Source organism: Felis catus, chromosome C2, assembly GCF_018350175.1.
Source record: "Felis catus isolate Fca126 chromosome C2, F.catus_Fca126_mat1.0, whole genome shotgun sequence".
Taxonomy (NCBI): Eukaryota; Metazoa; Chordata; class Mammalia; order Carnivora; family Felidae; genus Felis; species Felis catus.
In genome coordinates this window covers 34,996,020-35,023,969 of record NC_058376.1, presented here as the reverse complement: position 1 = coordinate 35,023,969, position 27,950 = coordinate 34,996,020, and the positions used below count along the sequence as shown (strand labels likewise).

The 27,950-nt window shown below is 35.2% G+C and overlaps 1 long non-coding RNA gene across 2 annotated transcripts in view; it reads right to left on the bottom strand.

Moving 5' to 3' along the window:
- LOC102901880 overlaps positions 1 to 27,950 on the bottom strand; it is a 222,595-nt gene that overhangs the window by 9,695 nt on the left and 184,950 nt on the right. Inside the window, exon 9 of one of the 2 annotated variants that reach the window (XR_006584934.1) lies at positions 25,994 to 27,763. The exons of the other annotated variant lie outside the window; for it this stretch is intronic. This is a non-coding gene — a long non-coding RNA (uncharacterized LOC102901880). Of the gene's footprint in view, positions 1 to 25,993; positions 27,764 to 27,950 lie in introns of those variants that run through there. 2 annotated transcript variants of the gene reach the window in all.

Below are 27,950 nucleotides of genomic sequence, written 5' to 3'. Positions count from 1 at the left end.
TTCTAACTCCAATTTCCTCTGGCCTTCTTCCCAGCAATCCCTACTTACATTCTACCTGCCATTTGCTTTTAATCTAGAAACCAAAATAACAATAATTATTCTATCAGATAACAGGTGATGTTTCCAAATATATAGTAGAGAGGGATGTTTTTCTTTTGCTACTTTGAGTTGAAATAATATGATGGTTAATTCAAAGTAAGAAATTATACAGTTTAACACTTTATATTATCAAATAATAATTAAAAGAAATATGTGGGTAGGAGAATCCTTACTTTAAGGTAGGTAAAGTTTGCTAAGATAGCTCACCTTGACTTCAGAAAAGGGAAAGTTTTTACTGATTCCTAATATTTGTAGTTTTCATATCATATCACTGTAGCCTTAGCTCTCCTTCAGCATATTGGGGAAAAAATATCCCAGTACACAAAAATTCAGTTTTAATGTCTGAAATATCTTTACCAAGGCATAGCATTTTCTTTGAACTTCTATTTTGGGGGTTCCTTAAAATCCTCACATTTCTCCCTGTGATTTATAAGAATGTCTGATATTTCTCTAGTAGATATCATGAATCCCAGAAGCACATACCCTTATATAAATGAAACTCTACTTCACCTTGAGCATGCAACTAAAAGAAGTTTATAGCAAGCAGCTCAGAGTCCAGTGTTGTCACATTCATAATTTTTTAAGGTTTGGAAGAATAACCAAAAAAGTGGCTTTTCTTTTTGCTGCCAGACTCTGTCTTGAACTCCAATTTCTTCATTTTTCCTCTGCTGATTTCTAGTGTGCTACTTACAATTTAAATATGAGCTGAATTTAGACTGTGAAATACATTAAACCCCAGTAAAACATACACTACAGGATTTTTTTAATATAGAAGATGAATATGGATTTATGAGCAAAAATCATCAAACTTAATTTGATAAACTGAAAAACACCAGAGAAAATGGTAGATCAGTGCTGATGTGTGATCATAAAAATATCTTACTTTTTTATTGGATTTTGGTATAATCTGGCATCTCTAAGTCCCAAGATATAATAGTCATAAAAGGCATTTGATAATTATACTAAAGTCTCTAGAATATTAAAATTTACAGTTCAGATTCTATTGTTAGATGGGTAACTAAATTTAATTGATATTTTATACACAAAATGATGCTCTAACTTTCTATCATAGTGAGAGAACAGAGTTCCACATAGATTAATTTTCTAGATAACTGAAGCTTAAAGTACCATAAGATTGTTAAATTATTTTTCTACAGCTGCTATAAATTTACCATTACAACACTCAGATATGCAATAATATCTTTCCATTATTTCTCACAAGTACTTTTATTTCAATGTTCCCCATTTCTGAAGATTAAGGAAACTTCAACTTTGCAAATTCAAGAGTAGACACAATCACTTCTGATTTAAATCGCAATCTCTTTGTTATCATTATGCAGTCAATACAGTATTCCTACCTCCCTCTTTGCCTTGCCTTCTTCCTGGATGACTCTGGCTCCAAGGAAGGTTAACAAAACATCGGGGCACAGAGGGACAGCAAGGGGTAAGGGAAAAAAAGGGTGCTGCAACAAATTTATGGTCCTCTCCATTCCCTATGGCCTCTTCTGAGTGTTTTTTTTTAATCCCTTTTTACCAACTGAAGATGTCAGAGGTCCTGCTATGGCCTCTTCCTTTCCAGTACATTCACTCTGCAACCTGTTTATTCCAAATGCATCCACTTCAATAGTTTTGGCTGTCCTCCCCGCACACTACTGAGACATACAATATCAAACCATGTGACACTACTTACAGTCCCACTAAAAGAGTAGCAAACTCTTAAATACAGAGAACAAACTGAGGGTTGCTGGAGGGGTGGTGGGTGGGGGATGTGCTAAATGGATGATGGGCATTAAGGAGGATACTTGTTGGGGTGAGCACTGGATGTTTTATGTAAGTGATGAATCACTGGGTTCAACTCCTGAAACCAATACTACACTGTATGTTAACTAACTTGAATTTAAATAAATATTTTTTTTAAGTGGCAAAACAGTCAGTGTACTTTACCTGTTAAGCACCACATCGAGTGTGGGGTTTCTCCGCAATGCTTGTTTCCCTGCACGCAGAAAGTCACCACACTTAACATCTCTAAATCTCCCTCTTATTCTTGATGGCCAAATTCTTACCTATCTGAAAGTTCTAACATCATCCTGGAGTTCTCCTCACTCTAGTTGTTGCTATAACCAGATGAGTCTTCCATGCCATGGCTCTTGGTATTTTAGGCCCAGGTTTTAGAAATAAAAGTGCCCATTTCTTTATCAAATACAACAATTAAAAATTGGAGGGCTTTCAAGTTCATAATCTCTGCTGGAGAATTAAAAACAAAATTAATCTGAAAATTTAAAACAGAAAAATTACTTTGTTCTGTCCTAGACTGTCCTTTTGCTTAGACAATGAATACTCCTAGTTACGGGGGAGAGCTGCGATGCAGTTATTAAAATAATGATGATGATGATGATGAAAAAAAGGGAAGCTGGAAAGAAATCTCCAAATATTATCACATGATAACCAGTTTTAAATAAGTTCTCCTAGAGTAGCATGTTCCTGCTTCTCCAGGTAAAATTATTTAGCCTCCTATTTATGATTCAGAGTCAGTTTTAGTTATCTCCTTCAAAATGTGTGTTCTGCAATTATGCTGTTCTAATTTAATCCCTTACTCTACCATGTATTAACTTGGCAAATGACTTAGGTTCATATGTAAACTGGGAATAATAGCAATCTCTATCACATAACATAGTTGTCAGGCATTAGCAAAATGACTCAAATGAAGTGCCTAGCACAGAGCCTCCACAAAAATCCTCAATAATTGTTAGCTATTGCTGTTTTAAAATTATTAACTATACAGAGACTTTCTTCAAGGTGTATGGAATGCAGGCTCATATTCTGAATAAAGCCATATGGGTTTACTGTTTGAGTTCCTCTCTTCCAATCAGGATCAGTAGCTACTCTCCATTTTTTTTTTTTTTTCAGATTAGGTTATGGGACAGGAGAAGCAGAAACTAACCAAGTAAGAATGAGGACTTTAGATTTGAGGTGATTATTACAAAAACAATCTCTAGAAGACAGTTTGGATACCAGAGTAAGAATGATGGGATGCCTTTATTTTGTTTATCATTAATATTTTAATGAATATTTTTAAAATATTCATTATTTTAAATGAATTTTTAAAAAAATTTATTTATTTTTGAGAGAAAGAGAGAGAGACAGAGCATGAGCAGGACAGGGGCAGAGAAAGAGGAAGACACAGAATCTGAAGCAGGCTCCTGTCTCTGCCAGCTGCCAGCACAGAGCCCGACAGGGGGCTTGAACTCACAAACCATGAGATCGTGACCTGAGCCGAAGTTGGACACTCAACCAACGGAGCCACCCAGGTGCCTTTTAATTTTGATTTTTTTTAATATTGCATTATTATATCTTTTATTTGGAGTACTGAGCTTTTTGGTGCCATCTCAAATTTATGCTCAAGGTAAAATCATCTCACCCTAATCCTAGCCCTCTTGGGTACTCTAGAAGAACCATGGGTGGAACTGGAGTAAGTAGGAAAAGGAGCCTATCTGTACGTGACATATCAGGGTAAGAGTTGCAAACTCAAATATTTTCATGGGCTAAGATGTTTATATAAGTGTTTCCAGTAGGTTTGGAATAAAATGGCAGTGTGTAATAGGGCCTGTGATTAAAGCAAACATTTGAATATCTAAAGGCATTCAAATTCATATTTTTAAAGACACAGCCAGCCCAATTAAAAAGACTAAGGAGGAGATTTTGTGACCTTGACTTAAAAGAATGGTCTTGCACTCACCTAAAGTCAGAAGAAGCTGGGATCAAATTTTCTCTTTGGCTTCAGCAGTTGGATTTACCCCTATTGGAATAGTGCTAAATCCTCCAGAGTGCTGAGGTTGGGAATTAAGTTTTGCATTATTTCCATTGCATGTCACTGTATGTCTCCCATGTGATCTTAAGTTAAAAGTGGTTGCCAGGTATGTCTTCAGCATTAATGTCTTTCCTCTATCCACTTTCTACTCAGTATCTCATATTAGGGATTTAAAAAGATCTGTTAAACAAGCAATAAGATTTGTTTTTAAGTAAAATAAGTGGTTCCAAGTGAAGCCCTGAAAATTCCTTCTATCAATAAAATTGCACATTTTTTTAATGTTTATTTATTTTGAGAGAGACTGTAGGGGGGTAGAGGCAGGGACAGGGGGAAATAGAGAATCCCGAGCAGGCTCCGCTCTCAGCATGGGAGAGCTTAGCATGGAGCCCAATGTGGAGCTCCTTGCAGAGCTCAAGCTCATGACTGTGAGATCATGACCTCAGCTGAAACCAAGAGTCGGACACTTAACACATCGAGCAACCCAGGCACCCTGCACATGTTTTAAATCAAGAATGTTTTACAGTCTACTCTGAGAGATAAGGTGCCATATTAGAAAGTGTATGAATAACTTTGGAGTAAGCTATAGCTATTTTCAACTCTGCCAACTCTGCCATTAATTAATTATAGAAGTTCAAACAAGTCATTTTAGTTCTATTCCTATATTCCTCATCTGAACAGCAGGACTAAAACTTCCCATTTCATAGGGTTATTGTAAAAAACAAATATCATAATGTGGAGTCTTCTGTACATGACAGTTGCCAATAAAATGTTCACACATAGTAGAATAATGATTAAAAGTCGATGTTTTGCCTACTCTCTCACCTCTTGGTTATAATGCAGATTAATAAATTTGCAAAATAATAACCACTGAAAAGCTGATGGGCTCCTTTATACATAAAGAATATAAATGATCCACTATATATAATTCTGTAAGAGGGAGACAATTATAAGCAATTCTTTTTTTGATGTCTTCAAATGAGACTTTAGACAAATTGTGTAGGCAGAATAAAATATGTTTAAAATATATTGGCACTTCTCAATTTTTACCCTATCAGGACTATGTTTTTGGCTTTTCCTTTAAGAGTAAATAAAATCTTTGTTTAATAAATGTAATTCCTCCCCAAAATTACATATTATATGTTGGTTATTATACTCAACCCATAAATGTGTTAGCAAGCCCTTTAAGTCATAGAAAGATTTATAAACAAATATTCACTAGAAGAATCTAGAGTTCAAAGTATACCCAATTAGAATTCAGAAAAGAGATGAGTTTTTAAATGCAATTTTAAACTTGGAAAGAGAATCTATCAGGAGGTAATTGATTCCACCAAAGAGAAGTAATGATTGAAAATGTTCTGTCACTAGAGGATCCTCTGGAATATAAAAATGCATGGAAAAAGCAATAAGTAGGTTACACATTTGAGAACACATTTGAAAAATAAAGCTTTGTGTGTATTCATTAGCAAACAGCAGGAATCCCTTAAACAGTATGAGATTATTCAGACACTTTTTTTTCTTAAGCGATATTCCAAGGAGAATAGTGGTGTGGCAAATAAATGTATAATCAATTAGAAGTGTCCTCAACTACATGAGTGCACATTAGTGCATGTCTTGTTATACCAGTGGCATTCCAGCCCAGTGCAAGCACAGCAACTGATTTTACAAGATACACAGTAATACATTCCCCTGTATGAGAAAGCAAGATGGAGCACTAGGGCGGTTGGTGACAGGGGACTAAAACTTGCCTGTGCAATTGTAGATATACACAGTGCAAGTCTCATAAAATTCAGAAAGAGAAGGAACACTGACTTTGACTGAAGCATATTTGGCTCTGGTCCTTTTCCCTTAGATATCTAAGATCAAAGCAGATGACGGTACCAGAAAATATAGAAACCAAAAATAGTATTTACTAAAAAAAGAACATGTGGATAAAAATTAAAATTTAAAGGCCTATAGATTCTGAAAAATTAGGATCCTTTGCAAGATTTGAGATTTCAAGGGTTATTTCTGAGGGCTTTTTCTAAGGTCCTTTTTTATTGCCAGACTTTGTAATGATCTTCCTATTTATGGTCTTTCTCTTTGCTACCTTGAAGCTTTGCCTTTGCTCTAATCAACCCCTAATATAAACACTTTAGGTATAATGTGAAAAAATGTTATAGATTTTACAATATAAAACAGCTTCTTCCTCTCTTAACCTATAATACCCCCTCACCCCCACATATCCTGGCCAAACCAATCCTCCTGCCTCATCTCCTTTGGCCTCCAAAGTCATTGCTTCCAATTCAAAAGGCTTCGTTAAATGTGATTTGGAATGCTGTACCAATGTCTTCTTTAAGGGAAAATATACTAAAGAAGTAGATATAAATAGAATAAATAGATGTATAAAATCGTATTGGAGAAGCTCAGAAGTGCTGCACTCAAGAAAAGCACGGCGATTGACAAGCAATTTAAGCTGGAGTGTGAAAGGATGCAGAAATAACAAGATTTGCATGAAAAATATTGAGATCATGAGAACATCAAATTTAAACGAAAAACTCATGTGCCTCATGATTTAATCATGAGGGCTGACATTACTGTTATAACTTTCAATATCCTTGGCTTTTGAAAATAGTTCTATAATGAGGGTGGAGTATATTTATCTATAGAGAAAACCAGTGTTATTTTATCCAGTCAGCTCATTACTATGAGAAACAGGGTTACAAGAATCTTAAATCTTAATCTGTATGTCGGGAAGCCCAAACATTATGTATGGCTGAGCCCTTATTTTGGTCAGGGACTCAAAGCAAAAGAGAAAAACTCAGGTTGTGAAACAATCCACTATTTAATCAATTATGATTAACCAACCCACAAAAAGCAAAAAGCAATTCAGTTTGATGTCAATAATTCTGCATTTATCTTATGAAAAATTTTAATAACTGTCCAGGAGCAAGGATGGAGATGCTGTCTACAGAAGTCATTTAAAGGGCTCCATATTGACCTGGTTAAGTTTCATTGCCACGAACCAGGCAGCTGACATAAAGTAGGTCTTATTTTTCTTTCCTTTTTATTTTTTATGGCATAATAGGTGGTCTGAAAATCTAGTTGCACTTGTTATCTCAGAGGAGAAATGCAGTTCCGACTTCTGTTTATACTTTCATATCATACTGTATTGCTGTGAACCTGGATGGCACTTCCAGTGGGACGCCATGTTTAGCCCATGAATGAGAAGACTGTCACAATCAAAAGTGCTTCAGGCACAAACAGATTTGAAACAATCTTCCTACTGACTGGAAGAGAAAAGGCTGGTTCTGAAGATCATTAAAGGTTCTATTGATGTGGTTTAGGGGGCACACATTTAGATTTTCAAATGTGTTTTACATTTGGAACAGTTTTACTTGCATTAAAGCTCAGTTGCTTTCCCCGAGAACTCTCCTTCTTGTCATCATTTGCAGAAGCTTTCACAGAGAACTTACTGTTCCAACTGGGAAGGAGGTGGGAAAGGTGGGGAACGCAAAGCAGGCGTTTGAACTAGCTCTCTTGACTCAGAGATGCCAGGATCACCTGCTCGGCAACATTCTGCGGAGTGTGAAGCACAGAGATGAAAGGGGCCACCTGCAGTGTCCCAGGGAAAAAAAAGAAAAAAAGAAAAAAGAAAAAAAACTTTTTGGCATTTAAATGTGCTAGCAGTCTCTGATTTAAAAGGGAAAAAGGCTTTCTATCAATATAAATTATATTGAAAGCAATTAGTCAGACAAGTCACCATATCATTTCTTGCTGTGCATTTTTGTATGTGCATATATGTGTACTCATTTGTTGTGGGGACATTTGCCTGACCACTTTATTGTAAAGACACCTTTTTACACAACTTTTCATTGTAGGAACATTTCTCCATACAGCATCTCAACACTGACATTTTATCATTAATGTTGTCAAGGGCATTTCATCATGCAGTGCTCCATCATTGACATTTTATCAAACGGCAGGCTATGGTGGTAATAGCTCAGTGCTGACAATCAGTATACTAAACCCCTTAATTGCATTATTACACATGCAATTAAGTTTTCCAGTTCCTGATGTAACACTATCCCTGTGAAAAAAGAGAAGACACCTTTTACATCTCACTGCCCTGAATCTTTTGCTCCTTTTGTGAATTTTACAATTGTGTGAGTTTTACTTAAGTAAAATTGTGAGTTTTACTTAAGTAAAATATTGTATATTAATGTTAAATGTCCTCAAAATGTCTTTTAAGGCCATTTGAAAAGAATCCTCTATAGAGAGAGTAGGAGGGGTGGGGGGAACTATTGCCCTTGGGCCAAATCCACTCTGCCACTTATTTTTGTTAAAAAAAAAAAAAAGAAAAGAAAAGAAAAGTTTTATTGGAACAGACATGCCCATTTAACATGTTGTCTATAGCTGTTTCTGCATCACAGCCAGAGTTGAAGAATTACAAAAGAGATCTACTGATATACTAGGCCTAAAATATTTACTATTACAGAAAAAAGTTGCCAACCCCTGTCCTAGAAGTTACTTATTTAAAATGTGGGTCTTCAGATCCAATCCTTTGCTACAGAATGTTAAAAAGAATTTAGTAATCTGTATTTCAGCAACTATTGCATAAGATCTTCAAAAGAAAACATACAGTTATAAACTGGGAAAGGAGATACCACTGGGAAAGGTGGGGCTGTCTTCACAAAAAAATAATAATACCTTGAAAAAAATTCATAACTCATCTGATTTACTTTAGGCTCAACTGCCTTCTCTCTTTTACAAAAGACAGTAGGTATAGTGGATCCATCATTCATTGTCTAACCAATTAGTTGGTCCTATAGCCTTGACAAAGTTATCTAAACAATGTGTAAACAACAGTCCATTTTTAGCTTTGAAAAATCTTTAATTTTTGAATTAAGAAATTATGACAAATTCCTATAAAAAATCAAACAAAACTGGTGAAAATAATCATTGAAATTCCCCCTTGCCCAAGTCCCACATTTCAGATTCCTAGAGGTTACAACAGTGCATTAGGTGTTTATCCTTGCAGAATCCTTTTTCTGTTCATCTCCAAGGAATCACCATGAGTATTTCATTTTACAAGGTCTTCCTACACCCTCCATATTTACATATTCCCCCCACAGCTAGATTAATTGCATAACAAGACTCATTCAATACAGCTTTATTCAGTGTTGACTCTGAGCCAACTTCTGATGGTACATGACTGGTGTCCCAGGAAGGAATGGCTGTGAGTGGGGCTGGAAATCAGGTCAATTGTGATACACATATTTTTTCCATAATTTCTCATTTGCTTCTTTCTTTTTGTTTCATACTCTTTTATCCTCCTAGCACTTACTTGCTTAAACCCTAAAGATTTTCTGCTTCCTCAAGTACCTTTCTCTTCTTCTCTTCCCCTTCCCATTTATCTCTATTGTCTTCCTTTTGCTTTGATTGGTTTTGCAACTACAGACAATCTTTACATTTTCCCCTTAGCGCTGCCATCTCAACCAAAAGTCTTTGTCCATGACTCTTTCAGTGAATAAATATTATGGTGCCTCCTCTTCTGTGAACATTTTCTGAAAAGGTGTTTTACAGCTGCCATAGACATTTATAGTAACTTTAACCAGCAGCTTCTTATTGCAAAGCAAGGCATATGCCATCACTGTTTTGTCTACTTTTCATTTTATTCTGCCTCTTGAAATAATAGATATTATCATAGTCATCCTTTCTGTCTATGTCAAGTTTAGTAAGCCACAGGCCACCCTTTATAACTTGTTGTTTTTAACTTTACATTTCCTTTCAGTGACCATGCCTTTCTTTTCCAAGTTACCATCTACTGTACCTTGTTCCTTCCCATTTTTTGAAAAATTATTTCTGCCCTTTCCCAGCAGGTAATGAAACTTTTAAACACAGCCAATATATTACTCTGCTCACCTACCTTTGAAATACAAAAATATTTACCTGTGAAATAAATCTGTATTGGTGAAACCTAGTTCTTGATTAATTAAGAAATACTGGCTTTCGACTGTCAGTTTACCATCTGCAGTAAGAAACTTCACAAAATGGATGTAATAGGAAATATGCATCAGAAACTGCCTAAATCAATTTTTTTTTCTTCTTGGTTCATATATTTTCTTTCTTCCATTTTCTTCTTATAATGTAGATTAAAAAGTATCACTAGCAACTTTTATTATAACATGCTACTTCTTGCTATTTTTTTCCAAATCCTATGATATGTGATTCCACGGTGTTTTTTTATTTTGTATTGTATGTTTTTAAATTGAAATATGGTTGACATACATCTAGAGTGTTTTTGAAATGGACCATCTTCTGCTCTTTGTTGGAAACTGACAGTCAGATAGGATTAGCAGTGAAACTGCCAGCAAAGGAGAAAAGGGGGGAAAAAAGGAGCAAGAGGGTAGCTTAATGGAAATATGTATAAAACTAGAAACCAAGAATATTAAAGTGTCATTAGCTTGTTTTTTTTTATAAGACCAGGAATAGAGAGTCATGCTGATAAACTGAATGGATAGTATAATGTAAACTTTTCAAGAATCACTATATATGATTGCTACAGTCAGTCAAAAGTTGAAAGTATATTGTTATACTTATTTCCTTAATAAAATTATACTATGATTAATAGAATAGCATTAGAAATCTTCATAGACTTCTCTAGTGTATATCCCATGGATGAGAATGATAATGAAAAGGTTAGTTTCTTACAACCTCCATGTATAAGATAAGGAAAATAATAGGAGGGCTTCCTATTTGCCTATCATTTGCCTTCCCTCTTCTCCCCAACTTGAGTAGAAGTGGTACACTGTGCCTCAGCTGTACTTGGTACAATTATCAATTACAATACTTCTCTGACTACACTGTAACTATTTGTGTACTTGTCTGTCAGCCCTACTAGACTGGAAGGCAGGTCAGAAATTGATGCTCATTTGTCTTTTCATTCCCTAGCACCTGGCTTTATTTTCTCAAGAAATGTTTGATATATGGGTGGGTGAAGGGGTGAATGAGAGAGTAAGAGCAGATAACCAAGAAAATCTTTCTCCTGCTTTTGTTATTATATGACAAATGACTAGAATATAATTAATATATCAACTTCCACTATTTTTATGCTATTCATTCCAGGTTTCTGTGTGACACTAAACCACAGAATCTGCTCAAAAAGGAGCATGAGAGAATGAATCTCTTTGATTACTGAAAGGGAATAACTACCATGACTAGGGCTCTGATTCACTAAAATAATAATAATAATAATAATAATAATAATATCTAAAATGTATTGAACATTTACCATATGCCAGATGTTATTAGAAGTACCTCATAAAGTAGGTTATATTTTTCCCATATTACCAAAGAGGAAACCGAGGCAACAAGTGGTCAAGTAATTGCCTGAGAACACAAGTAGTCAATAAAGTTACTAAAGGATAAGTCAGCATTATCATTATTAGATGAGACCAGAATATTCTCATGACACTATGCCCCTTGACATTTATCACACTTTGTAATTATACATTTAGGTATTTAATGTTGGCTAATGTGTGCCTTTCCTACTATACTCTATACTTCCTCAAAGCAGGACTGTGTCTGGTTTTGCTCATCTGACACATGGTAGGCACTCAATATTCCTTGAATGAATGACAACACTCGCTGCTCAGAGGCCAGCACCCCATAGATATGGTATACAATAAGAGCACATTGTCCTGGAATTCTATCTTTCTAAACATTCATTGATCCTAGAAGCATTAGTGGAAGGAGGTTTGACACTTAGAAGACATACATATGACTTTAAGTCTGCATGTTGCCAACAGTAGAAAGAACTTCAAATATGAACACCCTGGGACCTGACTGGGGCACATTATTGTGTAGAAGGATACTTAAGCTTCGTCAGCCTTTTTAGTTTTTCTTATATTATCTGAAAGATATCATCTCTTCACATTAGACTATTTTCTCCTAAAGCCCCAGTGAATCTTACCTTCTCTCCTTCAGCAGGAGATGTCCCTGAACATATGCAGAAACTGAAAACTTCTCAACACCATTGCCAAGCCAGTTAAAATAAATGCCTTCCTCACATAGCTAACAAGGCTCTTTGTATAGAAAAGGTGGCTATATCTTCATGTTTCATAATTGAAATTCTATTTATCCTCTTGTACCTCCAGTGGATTTTGGAGTCATTCTCTGCCTGCTTCTTGATCAGTTGTGATCCTTATCTGCTCATCCCACTTTCCTTCATTTCCACAGAGGTGCTAGGGCATTCTTATAACCCCTTGTGATCCACTTAAATTGCATTTTACTCTCATCAAAACCATTAAATCACAACATTTGCCAGCCAAGTGACTATTTCTTCCTACATCAACTTTTCCATTCTTTGGGAGAATTCAATCCAAAAACCATTTTTAGAATATCTGTCTAGATATATGACACTATGTGGGAATTCATAGATGAATAATGCTCTTAGGTTCCACCTCATGGAGCTTGCTTAAAGAGTCTTTTGGGATACCCAATACAAACAATAATAAAAGTTAGAATGAGTCCTGTTCTAAAATACACATAGAAATACAGTGTTTTGACAGATTAGTCTAGCCATAACATGGCTTCACAGAGGAGGTGGCTGAATTGAGATTTAAAGGAAATTTGAGATTTTGACAGAAAGAAATGAGGAAGGAAAGGGAATAACCCAGATAGTAGGAATATCACCAGAAAAGGCAGTGGTTATTGAGTCCATGATACACTCAGAGACTAGTGGGTAGATGAAGATAGCAGTAGTATCAGGACCATGGATCAGGTTGGAAAGATTGTTCAGGGCCTTAATTGTCTTAGTAAGAATTTTGGACTTTGTAGACAGAAGAAGACATCAAAACTTTTTGAGCAGAAATATATAATGAGTAAGACCCAAGTTGAGAAAAATCAATATGTATATCAAACAGATTGGAGAAAGTTTAAAATGGAGATGAGAATTCTAAAAAGGAATCATAGTAGTTTAAGTGAAAGAGGATTTTAACAAGGGCAAGTAGCAGCAGGAAGGGATGTAGGAATGAATGAGATGCCCTTAGGAAGTAGAATGGACAACTCAGAAAAATTAAGAAAGAAAAAAAGTAAAAGATAACAATATGTTATGGTTGCTTTGCACAGTAGAATCCCAACAGAATTTCTCTGAAAGTCTCAATATTTTCCACAGTACTTTTTCCAGGGAACATTACCACCAGAAGTCATAACACTTCTACCTCTAAAGGCAAAAACTATAAAAGTTCACAACAAAAAGAATGCAGTCGAATCTCTTAGAGCTGGAGTGACCCTAGAGATCTAATTTAACCTTAGAGAGTCTACTCTATCTCTCTTATTTTGTAGTTAATAAAATCAAGGAACAGAAAATTAATGTGAGCCAGGACTGGATAAACATGACCGTTGTCTTCTGCTCCAGTACTTTTCCATTTATTGTCCTTGTTTCTAATAATCTAAGAGTGAACATCTTAGGAGAAATTAGTTGACAGTTTATGTGGGCAAAAACTAGGTACAGAATAAAGGATCTGGGAAAAAGAGAAACAACTAAGGATGGGGGCATTCAAGATGAACAATGGCAAGAGAAATTAGACAGACAAATATAACTGTATTTAATGGGTTACATTGGGTACTTCAGGACATGGCTATCAAATCTTTGCCTAATGGCTCCTAGAAAGTATTTTTTTTTAACCCTGGCTCTGACTTCAGGCAATGTAAGCCATTTTCTAGTAATATGGTGAATAATTGTTTCATATCCTGCCAAATTTAACCTTTCAAATACAGTATTAAGTGTTCTTTTATATGAAATGATATTGCCATAATTAATTTATCTCGTCTTGCAAGACACAAAGCTTTCTTTGTCTTACCTATTTCCTTTCCTATTTTTCAACTTGTTTGACCAAGTGGAGAAACCACACTAGGAGACATAGGTTTAATAGAGTTATACTGAGAAAAGCTGGTTTATTTCTTGATTTCTTTTTGTGTACTGAGTCACGCAACATACTAGAAATTTTTTCTTACTAAGTGTATTTATGTGTCCTCAATCATTTGTCCTTTTTTTTTTTGCTTTTAACCATATTTATGCCTTGATACTAATACCCTGTTTTGTGTCACTTATTTTCTCCCATCTTTTGCCTCATCTCTTGATTTTGCATTTATAATTAATTCTTACCCATGTCACAGTGAAAACAATTGTTTGACACCAAACCTCATACTGGAGTCTCCTGCCCACCACCAACCCTCATATCTGTCAAACACAACACGGGACATAATGATATTCACCTTTTTATACTTCTCTCTTTAGCAGGAAAAGGGGGGACAGGGCTAAGATAGAGGAATTTAAAAAATGAAATCTTCTACATATTTATAATAAGGATCTTCATGCCATCAAGCCAAGACCACACTTATATAGAATTGCTTATTCATTACTAGAACCTAGTGAAAGAGTTTATGGTCTCCTCTGTATATCTCTACTTCTGCCTTAAGTTATTTCATCAAGACACAGGACATAATTAGTATCTTTAATTTGATATCTCCCAAACTTCTACCTCCAGCCTTTATCTCTCTCCCTTTAATTCCCAAATATATAATCCACTGCCCATTCACCATTTCTGTTTTGATTTCTTACAGACATCAAAATTAATTTAAATTGTCCACTGAGTTGTATAGTCCTGGTGAGTTCCCTAATCTCTCTAAGTCTTGGTATCCTTATCTACAAATTGGGGAGAATACTATCTACTTTAAAGGGTTGATGTTGGTATGAAATGAGCTCATGATCATAAAATAGCCAGTACTGATAGGAATTGGCACAAAATAGATACTCAGTACTCTTGATGTCCTTCCTCCCTTCTTATTCTCTCTCATTCCTTCCATTCATTCCCAGATCATTCCACTTCCCTGTCCCTACCTTATGGACCTGTCTTATTTCCTGGTTCCCTATTCTCTCATTCACAAGGAACTATACAACCACCCAGGAAATAATGATGCCACTCATCTTCCTACTTACTTCCTCACCCACCAAACCCAACTAGCAGCTATGTGTAGAACAAGTGAATAAAAAAAGAGTAGATAAACAGCAATTGTTTTTTTTTTTGAGAACTGTTTTTTTCTGGTATATTTGACATTACTTTTGTATTCTTATGAATATAAATATATTTTGTTGTATATATAACACTGATGGTTATAACTGCTTGAAATATCAGCACTTTCCAGTTATAGATGAACAAAACTGCAGAACATTAGTTTCTACTTTGAAAGATGCATATGTTAATTACTATAACTGCCTAATCTCCATATTCCAATACATTATGTGGATAATCCATGACTGGGCTTTTCTATGTTACTCTGAGAAATTGAGAATTGGCATTCTTAAATAAATGTCAAAAACTATATTTGAACAAAATGAAATTATTTATCCTAAACATAAATACAGCCTTGCCAAATACACAGATAATGAGCACTAATGATAAACTCTAGCATTGTAACAAAGCAGCTTAAAACTCTTTCAGGATTTCTTTTCAAAAACATCATTCTCTCACTAAAAAGTGAGTAAAGTTTTACCAACAAAGAAACTCTTTAGACAAGTGGAAATGTTTTCTGCAGCTCTGCTTGCCAAGTGAAGAAAAGATAATGCCCAAGACATACAAATCCAAGCTCATTGGGTGAAGAATAGATTTCAATTGTGTTTCTAAAAACATTTATTACAAAACAGTCAGGTTTACCTTTTTGAATTGTTAGTTACTAAGTCATATAAAAAGTTCATATTCTGAAGATTTTTCAGCTTGCTGTGAGCAAAATACTGTGTGTCAATTCACATTTGACACACTAAAATACTTTTAAAAATATTCTGAATTGGCCTTTTAAAAACAATTCAGGCATTCAACTTTATGTATTCACCTCTATTCCTACTTAAATATGAACATGTGAAAAAGAAGTTCACCAGGGGATAGATAATATGCAGCAATTTGAAGCAAGGAAACATGACTTGACATCTTGTCTGGTTGACAGAAAACCAAATAATAGACAGCTCACAATAGCAAAAACTGATGCTAGAACTGTTTCAGAGGATTATGTCCTGAAAGCATAAGTAACCCTTTGAATCAATTTCTGAGACTAGCTGCAGCAACCTAAGCTTGTGCTTCACATCCAATAGAGGCTAGAAGAAAAAATAATCATTTTTATATCCTTTCATGAGCCATAATCTCCATAATGGATATATGGGAGTACTGGCCTCTAAGAGATAAAATGTCTTCTAGATTTGCTTTAACATTCTGAGTTTGTACTGTCTTTAGTCCCACAGCTTGCCTTACTAAGAGTGGCGTATCTGCAGTGCTGTTTCCTGAGTGGTCAGCATGTGTTTATTCACTAGCCCAGCTGGACGCCATGTCCTATATACCCATGTAAGGCACAGCAACTAGAGAATGGAGGAGGGATCTCACATGTAGTGTGCATATATTCTAACTGCACAGGAATTTAAATTCAGAGGATATTTGAACGGAATAGAATTAATGTGTTCATTACATAGGTATTAATAAGGAGAGTCTAAGTTCAGGGTCCTAAGTCTTCAAAGGTAAATGAAACTCATTCTCTTTTCCTACAGTGAAAATTTATCCACAGGAAGTGTTATCTAAAAAGATGGTTTAAAAAAATCAAAACATAAAAAATAAATTAATTAATAAATTAATAAGTTAATAAGTTAATAAATTAATAAAAGATGGCTTAGCACATTCCTTTTTAGGTGGCTTAACTCTCAGAAAATATTTCTTTATCATCTATTAGGAATTTGCAGTAATCTTTCTAATTTGCAGTCATCTTCCTCCCCATTATTTTTATTTCTTCTAATATTACCCTTTGGAGGAGATAGTAAGAAACTTATTTCTTCTACTTGAAACCCTTTCAACCATTGAAAATTATTATTATGTCATGGCTATACATTTTTAATTTTGTTTTTGTTTTTTAGTGCTGAAACTCCCCAATTTTCAGTAATCATTTGAGGTTTTTCAAATGCTTTTCAGACCCCTTACTATCCTGATTGCACCTCTGTATTCTTCTGACATATGACTGTTTTTCTTTGGGGTTATCCAGAATTGAAAGCAGTGTTCCATGTGGATTCTAGTCTGTCAGTAGAGCCCTTATCCTGAATTTGTTATGCACAGTCACATTTCTTTTAATGTGACCTATAAGAACATTAGTTTTTAAATGGCTTTGCGATATTTTGACTCCCACTGTGTCTTTGACTAGTGAAAATTCTTGAAAACAAGAACATCTCTAAATCTCCCCTTGAGGACATTAGCAAAATGGCAACAAAGGAATTTCTTGTGTTTGTCCCCACCTACTGCTCTGCAACATCAATTTGAGCATCTATTTGTGCATGAAAATACCTTCAAAAGAGCTAAGGATTCCAGGTGGTGGATTACTTCACCTGAGTGAAACACAGAAATAGAAAAAGAGCTTTGAGAAGTGGAAACATAAAATCACATTAGACCCATCACTTTCTCCCAAACCTGGGCAACCCAACAGAGAGAGAGAGACATCTCTCTTGTGAAAGAAGAGTGAAGCAAGTACCCTGACTTCACCACAAACCCCAGAGCTGACCCACCCTGACAGCAGGCCTACTCATGGACCTAGGTGGCTCCCTGTAGGCTCCTTCAAACACAGACACCAGGCTTAGCCCAGTGCCTGCTGACTGCAGTGGCTCTATTTGGTTTCCATGTCCCCAGGCTACCCACAGGTTCCCACAAATCTAGACCCCTACTCATCCAGGTGTAAGCCAGTTCCTGCAACCCCATGGCCCTAGGATCCTGACAGATTCCAATAATCCCAGGCTCCATGCAGACACCACAAACCCAGTTCCTGGCCAGGCCCACCATCAGGTCCACTACCACAGACCCATGCTTTTAATCCATCTCAGCACCAGGCCAGCTCCCTCAGTGCCTGGCACAGCTCTCACTCCACCACCAGGCTAGTCCCTGCAAACCTAAACTCCAGACCAGACCTGCAAAACCAGGCTTGTAGCCCACTCCAGCTTTAGGCCAGCCTCCATGATCCCCATCTCAAGACCAGTTCCTCAAGATTCAGACTCCTGTTCTGCCCCAGACCAACCTCCTGGTAGGCCTCTAAGGTCCCAAGTTAAAGGATGCCTGACTCACAACCTCAGCCTCAAGGCTTTCCCTAGCACCAGGCTGGCCTCTTTGGACCCAACCTGTAAGCCAATTCCTGCAAAATCAGATTCCTAACTCATCCCAGGACTGGAATGGCCCCTGGGAAACCAAACACTAGGCCCACTCCAGAGTTTCTCAGCACCTATTTGGTCTATGTGAACCCAGGACAACCCAGTTCCCAGGTTTATCACTACAGACACACTCACTAGGCCCACCCAGTGAACTCAAGCTCTAGGTTCAACCGTGCAGACACAGGAAACAGGCTGGTAGCCACATACCCCAGCACAGAGCTGCCCACTTGCTGACCAAAGCACCAGACTTGCTTACCCAAAGACTTCAGCAACATACCCACCTACAGACACCACTAGATGGTCCACCTAGGATCTATGGATGGGTTGACTGGTGAAGAGCTTTGCCTACTGGAGCCGGTCTACAAAGACTGCAAGAGGTGCCTACTTCCTCAGATGTGCAGATATCAATATAGGGCCATGAGGATCATAAATAATCAAGAAAACATAAGACCACCAGAAGAAACTAACAAAACTCCACTGACTTATACTAAAGAAATGAAGATCAATAATCTGACAAAGAATTCAGGATAATTTTCTTAAAGAAATTCAGTGAATTATGAAAAAACATAAGTAGACAACTAAATGAAATTTGGAAAACAATGCATGGACAAAATAAGAAATTCAACAAAGAAACAGAAACCAAGAATAACAATAGCAATAATAATAATAAATCAGAAATTCCAGAGTTGAAGAATACAATAACTAAACTGAAGAATTTAATAGAGAGCTTTAACAACAGACTCAACTAGGCAGAAGTAGGAATTAGTAAACTTTCAGGTCATTTAAAATCATCCAGTCAGAAGAGCAAAAAGAAAAAAGAATGAGAAAGAGTGAAGAAAGCCTACATGAAAAATGGGATACCATTAAAGGAAAAAAATCTATATATTATTAGAGTCCTATAAGGAGAAGAAAGGAAGAAAGAGGCAGAAAGCTTATTTAAAGAAATAATGTCTGAGAATTTCCCAATGAAATTGGACATTAAAGATCAAGAAGCTAATAGGTCATCCCAAAATGTCAAACCAAAATGATCTTCTCAAAGACACATTACATTACAACTGTTTGAAATCAAAGACAAGGAGAGAATTTTAAAAACAGCAAAAGAAAAAAAAAATCACACAAATGAGGAAAACTCTATAAGGTTATCTACAGATTTCCCAGCAGAAACCTTACAGATCAGGAAAGAATGGGATGATTAAGAATACTTTATACAGCAAGGTTATCTTTCAGACAAGGAGAGAAGGAAAAAGACTTTCACCAAACAAAAAGCTGAGGGAGTTCATCACCACTAGATATGCATCACAACAAATACTAAAAGGAGTTCTTCAAGTTGAACTGTAAAGATGTTAATTAGTAACATGAAAATATAAAACATACTAGTTTATATATGAAAATATAAAACATAGTAGTAAAGGTAAACATATAGCCAAATTTGAAACTCTTTAATACTGTAATATGGTGGTGTTTAATCACTTACCTCTAGTATACTGGTTTAAAAGACAAACGTTTTAAAAATAACTACAGCTACATGGGGCGCCTGGGTGGCGCAGTCGGCTAAGCGTCCGACTTCAGCCAGGTCACGATCTCGCGGTCCCTGCGTTCGAGCCCCGCGTCAGGCTCTGGGCTGATGGCTCGGAGCCTGGAGCCTGTTTCCGATTCTGTGTCTCCCTCTCTCTCTCTGCCCCTCCCCCGTTCATGCTCTGTCTCTCTCTGTCCCAAAAATAAATAAAAACGTTGAAAAAAAAATAAAAAAAAATAACTACAGCTACAATAATTTATTAATGGATGCACAATAAAAAGAGATATTTGTGACATCAAAAACATAAAATATGAGGGCAGTAAAGAAAAAGAGTTTTTATATGAGATCAAAGTTAAGTTGTTATCAGCTTAAATTATTATATGTGCAAGATGTTCTATGCAAGCCTTAGGGTAACCACAAAGCTAAAACCTACAGTAGATACACAAAAATAAAAAGAGAGAGAGAGAGAGAGAGAGAGAGAAGCAAAGTATACCACTACAGAAAATCATCAATTCACAAAGAAAGAGCAAAAGAGGAAGAAACAAAGGAACCACAAAATAGACAAAAATCAGTTAATAAGATGGCATTAGTAACTTATTACCTATCATAATTACTTTAAATATAAAGAGACAAAATTCTGCAAGCAAAGGCATAGCATGGCTGAATAAATTAAAAAAAAAAAAAACAGACCCGGTTATATGCTGCCTATAAGAGACTCACTTTAACTTTAAGGATCTACACAGACTTGAGTGAAGAGATGGAAAAAGATATTTCATGAAAATGAAAACCATAAGAGAGCAGGGGTAGCTATACTTACATTAGACAAAATGAACTTTAAGTCAAAAACAATAACAAGAGACAAAGAAGATCATAAAGGGAATTCTCTTATACTGTTGGTGGGAATGAAAAGCGGTGCAGTCACTCTGGAAAACATTATGGAGGTTGCTCAAAAAGTTAAAAATAGAACTACCCTATGAACAAGCAATTGCACTACTAGGTATTTACCCAGGATACAAAAATACTAATTCGAAGGGATACATGCATGCTGATGTTTATAGCAGCATTGTCAACAATAGCCAAATTATAGAAAGAGCCCAAATATGTCCACCAACTAATGATTGGATAAAGAAGAGGAATCATATGTATGAACATAATGGAATATAATATATATAATGGAATATTTATTACTGATCCATAAAAGAATAAAATCTTGCCATTTGTAATGATGTGGATGGAGCTAGAGAGTATTATGCTAAGTGAAATAAGTAGTCAGAGAAAGACAAATACCATATTTCACTCATGTATTGAATGTAAGAAACAGAACATAGGATCATAGGAGAAAAAAAGAAGAAAGCCAAGAAATAGACTAACGGACTCTTAACTATCAGGAACAAAGTGATGGTTACCAGAGGGGAGGTGAGTGTGTGGATGGGTTACATAGATGATGAGGATTAGGGAGTACACTTATGATGAGAACCTCATGTTGTATGTGAGTGTTGAATCACTAAATTGCACACCTGAAACTTTAAAAAAAAAAAAAAAACAAAAGAAAAGAAAAGGGACAATGATAATGATTGTATAATGATAAAGTTGTCAGGTTATCAGGAGGGTATAGCAGTTATGAATATATATATATATACACCCAACATTGAAGCACTTAAATATATTAAGCAAATACTAATAATTTTGAAGGGAGAAATAGACAACAATATAATAATAGTAGCAGGCATCAATAACCCAATTTCAACAATGGATAGGTCATCTAGACATAAAATCAATCAGGAAACATTGGATATGAACTATACCTTAGACCAAATAGATCTAACAGACATATACAGAATATTCCATCCAATAGCAGCAAAATATACATTCCTTTAAAGTACACATGAAACATTCTCCAGGATAGATCATATGATAGGTCATCAAACTAGTAAATGTAAGAAGATTAAAATCATACCAAGTATCTTTTCAAACAGCAATGGTATAAACCTAGAAATCCATAAAATGAGGAAAACTGGAAAAATTCAAGTAAGTATGAAAATCAAACAACACACTCTTCCATAACCAATGTGTCACAGAATAAATCAAAAGGAAAATTTAAAAAATACCTTGAAACAAATGAAACGGAAACACACCATACCAAAATTTATGGGAATCAGGAAAAACAGTTCTAAGAGGGAAGTATATAATAATAAATGGCAACATAAAGAAAAAATAAACTCACAAATAAACAACATAACTTTAACACCTCAAGGAATACAGAGAGAAGAACAAACCAAGCCCAAAGATATCAAGAGGACAGAAATAACAAAGGTCAGAGAAAACATAAATGAAATAGAGGGGCTCCTTGTTGGCTCAGTCGGTTAAGCATCAAACTTCAGCTCAGGTCATGATCTCACAGGTGGTGAGTTCAAGCCCTGTGTAGGGCTCTGTGCTGACAGCTCAGAGCCTGGAGTCTGCTTCAGATTCTGTCTCTCTCTCTCTCTCTCTCTCTCTCTCTCTCTGCCCCTCCCCACTCATGCTCTGTCTCTCTAAAAAATAAATAAACATTAAAAAAAGAGAAATACATGAAATAGAGACCACAAAAACAGAAAATATGACAAAACTAAAACCTGTTTTTTTTAATGTAAGTTCTATGCCCAATGTGGGGCTTGAACTTAAGACCCCAGGATCATGAATCATATGCTGAAACTGACTGAGCCAGCCAGGCACTTCCCACCCCTGCCCCCCAAATAACTGGGTTTTTGAAAAGATACACACAAGTAACAAAACTTCAGATAGATTAACTTAAAGATATAAGGTTCAAATAAATAAAATTAGATATGAAAGAGGAGACATTACAACTGATACCACAGAAATAAAAAGAATCATGAGACTACTACTACAAAGAATGAAAGGACAACAATTGGATAACCTAGAAGAAATGGATAAATTCCTTAGAAACATACAACCCACCAAGATTGAATCATGAAGGAATAGAACATTTCAAAAGACCAATATCAAGTAAGTAGAATTGTATCAGTAATCTAAAACTCCTCAATAATGAAAATCCTAGGATCCAATGGTTTCACTGGTAATTCTACTAAACATTTACAGAATTAACACCAATCATTTCCAATCTCTTCCAAAAACAGAAGAGGAGAGGATACTCTCATACTCATTTTATGAAGTAAGTATTGTCTTGATACCAAAGCCAGATAAATACACCACATGTATAAAAACTTACAGACCAATATGCCTGATGAGTATAGGTACAAAATCTCTCAAGAAAATACTAGCAAACCAAATTCAGCATTATATTAAAAGGATAATACACCATGATCAGGGAGATTTATCCCTGAGGTATAAGAACAGTTCAACATATGCAAATCAATAAATGTGACACACCATATTAACAGCATAAAATATTTTTAAAATCATATAATTATCTGAGTAGATTCAGAAAAATCATTTGATAAAATTAAACATCCATTCATTATAAAAACTTTCAACAACCTAGGGATAGAGGAAACTTACTTCAACATAACAAAGGTCATATATGGCAAACCTATAACTAATATCATATGCAATGGCAAAAGTTTGAAAACTTTTCTTCTAAGATTAGGAACAAAGCAAGAATGCCCAGTCTTACCATTCCTATTGAACATAATATTGGAAGTCCTAGTCAGAGCAGACAAGAAAAAGAAACAAATGTCCTCTAAATCTGAAAATAACAAACAAAATTGTCACTGTCTTGCAGATCGGATCTTATGTACAGAATATCTTACTGACTCCACCAAAAAACTGTTAGAACTAATCAATAAATTCAGTAGAGTAACAAATATAAAATCAACATACAAAAATCAGTTGTGTTTCCACCTATTAATAATAAAGTGTCTGAAAAGAAATGAAGAAAACAATTCTATTTACAATGGCATCAGAAACAATACAGTGCCTTGGAATAAATTTGACCAAAAAGGTGAAGATCTATACACTGAAAACTGAAAGCTTTGATGACATAAATTGAGGAAATGCAAATAAATAGAAAGAAATCCAGTGTTAATGGATTAGAAGAATAAAATTGTTAAAATTTTCATCCTACCTGAAGCCATCTATAAATTCCATGCAAATCCTATCAAAGTCCCATAGCATTTTTCACAGAAATAAAATAAACAATACTAAGATTTATCTGGAACAACAAAAGACCAAGAATAGCCAATTCAATCACGAGAAAGAAGAACAAACTGAAGGCATCACAAACTATATTCAAACTGCATTTCAAACAATATTACTAAGTGGTAGTAATCAAAATAGTAGAGTACTGTCATAAAAATAGGCACATATACCAATAGAACAGAATAGAAAGCCTAGAAATAATCTCACATGTATATAGCCAACTAATATTTGATAAGAGAGCACAGAATGGGGAAAGGATAGTTTCTACAAAATATGGTGTTGGGAAAACACGTACACATATGCAAAATAATAAAATTTATTTTCTACCTGTACCATTCACAAAAATCAACTCAAAAGGAACTAAATACTTACATGTAAGCCTCAAAACTGCAAACTGCTAGAAGATAACATAGGAAAAAAGTCCCTTGACATTGGTCTTGGGAATTATGTTTTTAGATGTGACACCCAAAGTGCAACCAACAAAAGCAAAATAAACAAGTGGGAATACATCAAACTAAAAAAGCTTCAGCAGAGAAGAAGAAACAATCAGCAAATTGAAAAGGCAACCTACAGGGGCGCCTGGGTGGCGCAGTCGGTTAAGCGTCCGACTTCAGCCAGGTCACGATCTCGCGCTCGTGAGTTTGAGCCCCACGTCAGGCTCTGGGCTGATGGCTCCGAGCCTGGAGCCTGTTTCCGATTCTGTGTCTCCCTCTCTCTCTCTCTGCCCCTCCCCCGTTCATGCTCTGTCTCTCTCTGTCCCAAAAAAAATAAATAAAAAACGTTGAAAAAAAAATTAAAAAAAAAAAAAAAGAAAAGGCAACCTACAGACCGGAATAAAATATTTGCAAACCATCTATCTAAAGGGGTTAATATCCAAAATACATATATTAAAAAAAAAAAAAAAAAAAACTCCTACAACTCAATAGCAAAAAATAAATAATTAAATAAACAATATGATTTTAAAAATGGCCCGGGGACCAAAGAGACATTTTTCCAAAGAAGCACACAAAGGATGGAACATGGAAATGTCCCATCATGAGGCAAAGGCAATATTTGTATAATAATACAAATATAAATAATAATAACATTTGTATATAATTAAAAAAGACCCCAAATAGCCAAGCAATTTTGAGAAAGAAGACAAAGTTGGAGGTACCATAATCCCAGATTTTAAGATATACTACACAGCTGTAGTAATCAAAAAGTCTGGTACTGGCACAAAAATAGACACATAGATAAGCAGAACAGAATAGAGAGCCCAGAAATAAGCCCATGCTTATATGGTCAATTAATCTATGACAAAGGAGGCAAGAATATGCAATGGGGAAGAGACAGTATCTTCAATAAACTGTGCTAAAAAAATCTAGACAACTGCATGCAAAAGAATGAATCTGGACCACTTGCTTATACCATATACAAAAATAAACTCAAATTGTTTAAAGACCTAAGTGTGAGAAAACTCCTAGAATAAAACATAGGGGCACCTGGGTGGCTCAGTCTGACTTTGGCTCAGGTCATCATCTCATGGTTTATGGAACTGAGCCCCATGTAATGCTCCCTGCTGTCAGCACAGAGCCCACTTCAGATCCTCTGTCTCCCTCTCTCTCTGCTCTTCCCCTACTCTTGTTCTCTCTTTCTCAAAAGTAAATCAACATTAAAAATTAAAAAAAGAAAACATAGGCAGTCATTTTCTTGATATTCGCCTTTGCAACATTTTTCTAGATATATCTTCTGAGGCAAGAGAAACAAAAGTAAAAATATACTATTAGGACACACCAAAATAAACCTTTTGCATGGTAAAAGAAACCAACAATAAAACAAAAAGGCAACGTACTGAATGGAAGCAGATATTTGCCAATGATATATCCAATAAGGGTTAACACCCAAAATATATATATATATAAAACTGATACAACTCAACACAAAATAATAATACTAATTATCTAATTAAAACTGATCAGAAAAGGGCCTGGGTGGCTCAGTCAGCATTAGACTTCTGGCTCAGCATTGGTTTCGGCTCAGGTCATGATCTCACAATTTGTGGGATAGAGCCCCATAGCAGACGCTGATAGCAGGCACAGAGCCTGATAGGGATTCTCTCACTCCCTTTCTGCCCCTACCCCACTCACGCATGCTCTCTCTCTGTCTCTCTCTGTTTCTCTCTCTCAAAATAAATAAATAAACTTAAAAAAAATAAAAATGAGCGGAGAACATTTTTTTTCCAAAAAAGACATACAGATGACCAACAAACACATGAAAGATGCTCAGTATCACTAATAGGGGAATGTAAATCATAATGACATATCGCCTCACATCTGTCAGAATGGCTAGATCAAACAGACAAGAAAACACAAGTATTGATGAGGATGTGTAAGATAAAGTAATACCCATGTACTATTGGTGGGAATGCAAGCTGGTGCAACCACTGTGGAAGATAGCATAGAGGTTCCTCAAGAAATTAAAAATAGAATTACCATATCCAGTAATTTCACTACTGGGTATTTATTCAAACAAAAACAGTGATTCCAGAAGATATATGCACACAGAAGATATATGCACACAGCCAACTCACACTACTGTAAGTGGTGTGTGTATGTGTGTATATACACATACATATGTGTGTGTGTGTGTGTTTATTTCTTTATAGATAATAAAGAACACTTTATGGAACACTATTTGACTATGAGAAAGAATGAGATCTTGCCATTTGCAACAACATGGATGAACCTAGAGTGTATCATGCTACGTGAAATAAGTCAGACAGAGAAAGACAAACTCTGTATGTTTTTATTTATATTTGAAAACTAAAATGCCAAACTTATAGAGAATAGAATTGGGTTGCCTGTGGTTGGGGGGATGGGGAAACAAGGGAAACATTGGTCAAGAGTGTAAACTTATAGCTGTCATATGAATATGGTCTAGGGACCTAATGTGACTATAATTAACAATACCGTATTTATTATATACTTGAAATTGTTAAGAGAATAAATCTTAAATTTACTGCAAAAGAATTTTGTCACCACACACACACAAAACATGTAATTATGTGAAGGAATGGAATTAACCAATCTTATTGTGATAATCATTTCATGATATATATGTGTATCAAATCATCATATTTTATACCTTACATTTATATATGCTGTATGTCAATAATGTCTCAGTAAATTCAGAGGGGAAATAAATAATGACTGTATCCCTGACACAAATTCATATTTGGCACATACTAGTTATTAACAATTAGTTGTTAAATGAGTAAATGAATACATTTTGAATCCTATATTTGATGTTTTTTTTTAAATGAATGCATGACTTGTAGTGATTTTTGTCCTTTGGTTTTGGTATATAATTTCAGATGTTAATTAAAATCTTAATTATTTTTCCTAATTATATGTTATCCACAACATTGAAATACATGTCTTCCATATCTTCATTTGAGTTGATGTTAACGATATCTGAATTGCCTGACCAAGTAGCTTTGCCTATATTTATACCTATTAATAATTATTCAAATTTTTTCTTCCCTCTCTACCTTTCATACTTGTGGCAGAAGAAGTAATGTTCACCAAATATTACATTCATTCATTTTCATATCCTGGGACCTTGACAGTAGTGTGAGTTGGCTCTATTCTACATTTATTGACTAGATCAGAAACTCGGGGAATAGAGCTCAGTAATTTGTGTCTTAACATGTCCTCCAGGTGATTCTATTGCACACTGAAGTTTGGAAATTACATGCATAGCCCATTCTGACAATGACCTAGCCATTCTTTGATCAACATAAGGAACATAAACTCCACAGTAGAGATATTTTGTGTTTTTTTTCTGTTCAGTGCTATATCCTTATCAAATATAAAAATACCAAATATATATAGAAGTTGTTCAATAAGTGTTTAATAAATATTATACATATTTTTCTAGAGTAAATCATCACAACTTGAGATATTCTTCTTTCCTATCTTCTCGAAAGTAGTTTTGCCTAAAATCAGAAGTGATTTTAAAAGAAGAAAATGAAATGAAGATATTGTGGAGAAAGCAATTGATTTGAAAGATCTTTCACTTTCTTAAAGGTCTTGTTTACCATTATGAGTATTTATTTTGAAAGATATATTATTCTGTAGTAATTAATTACCTTAGACTGTTTTTTTCAAAATTCTAAGAAAAAA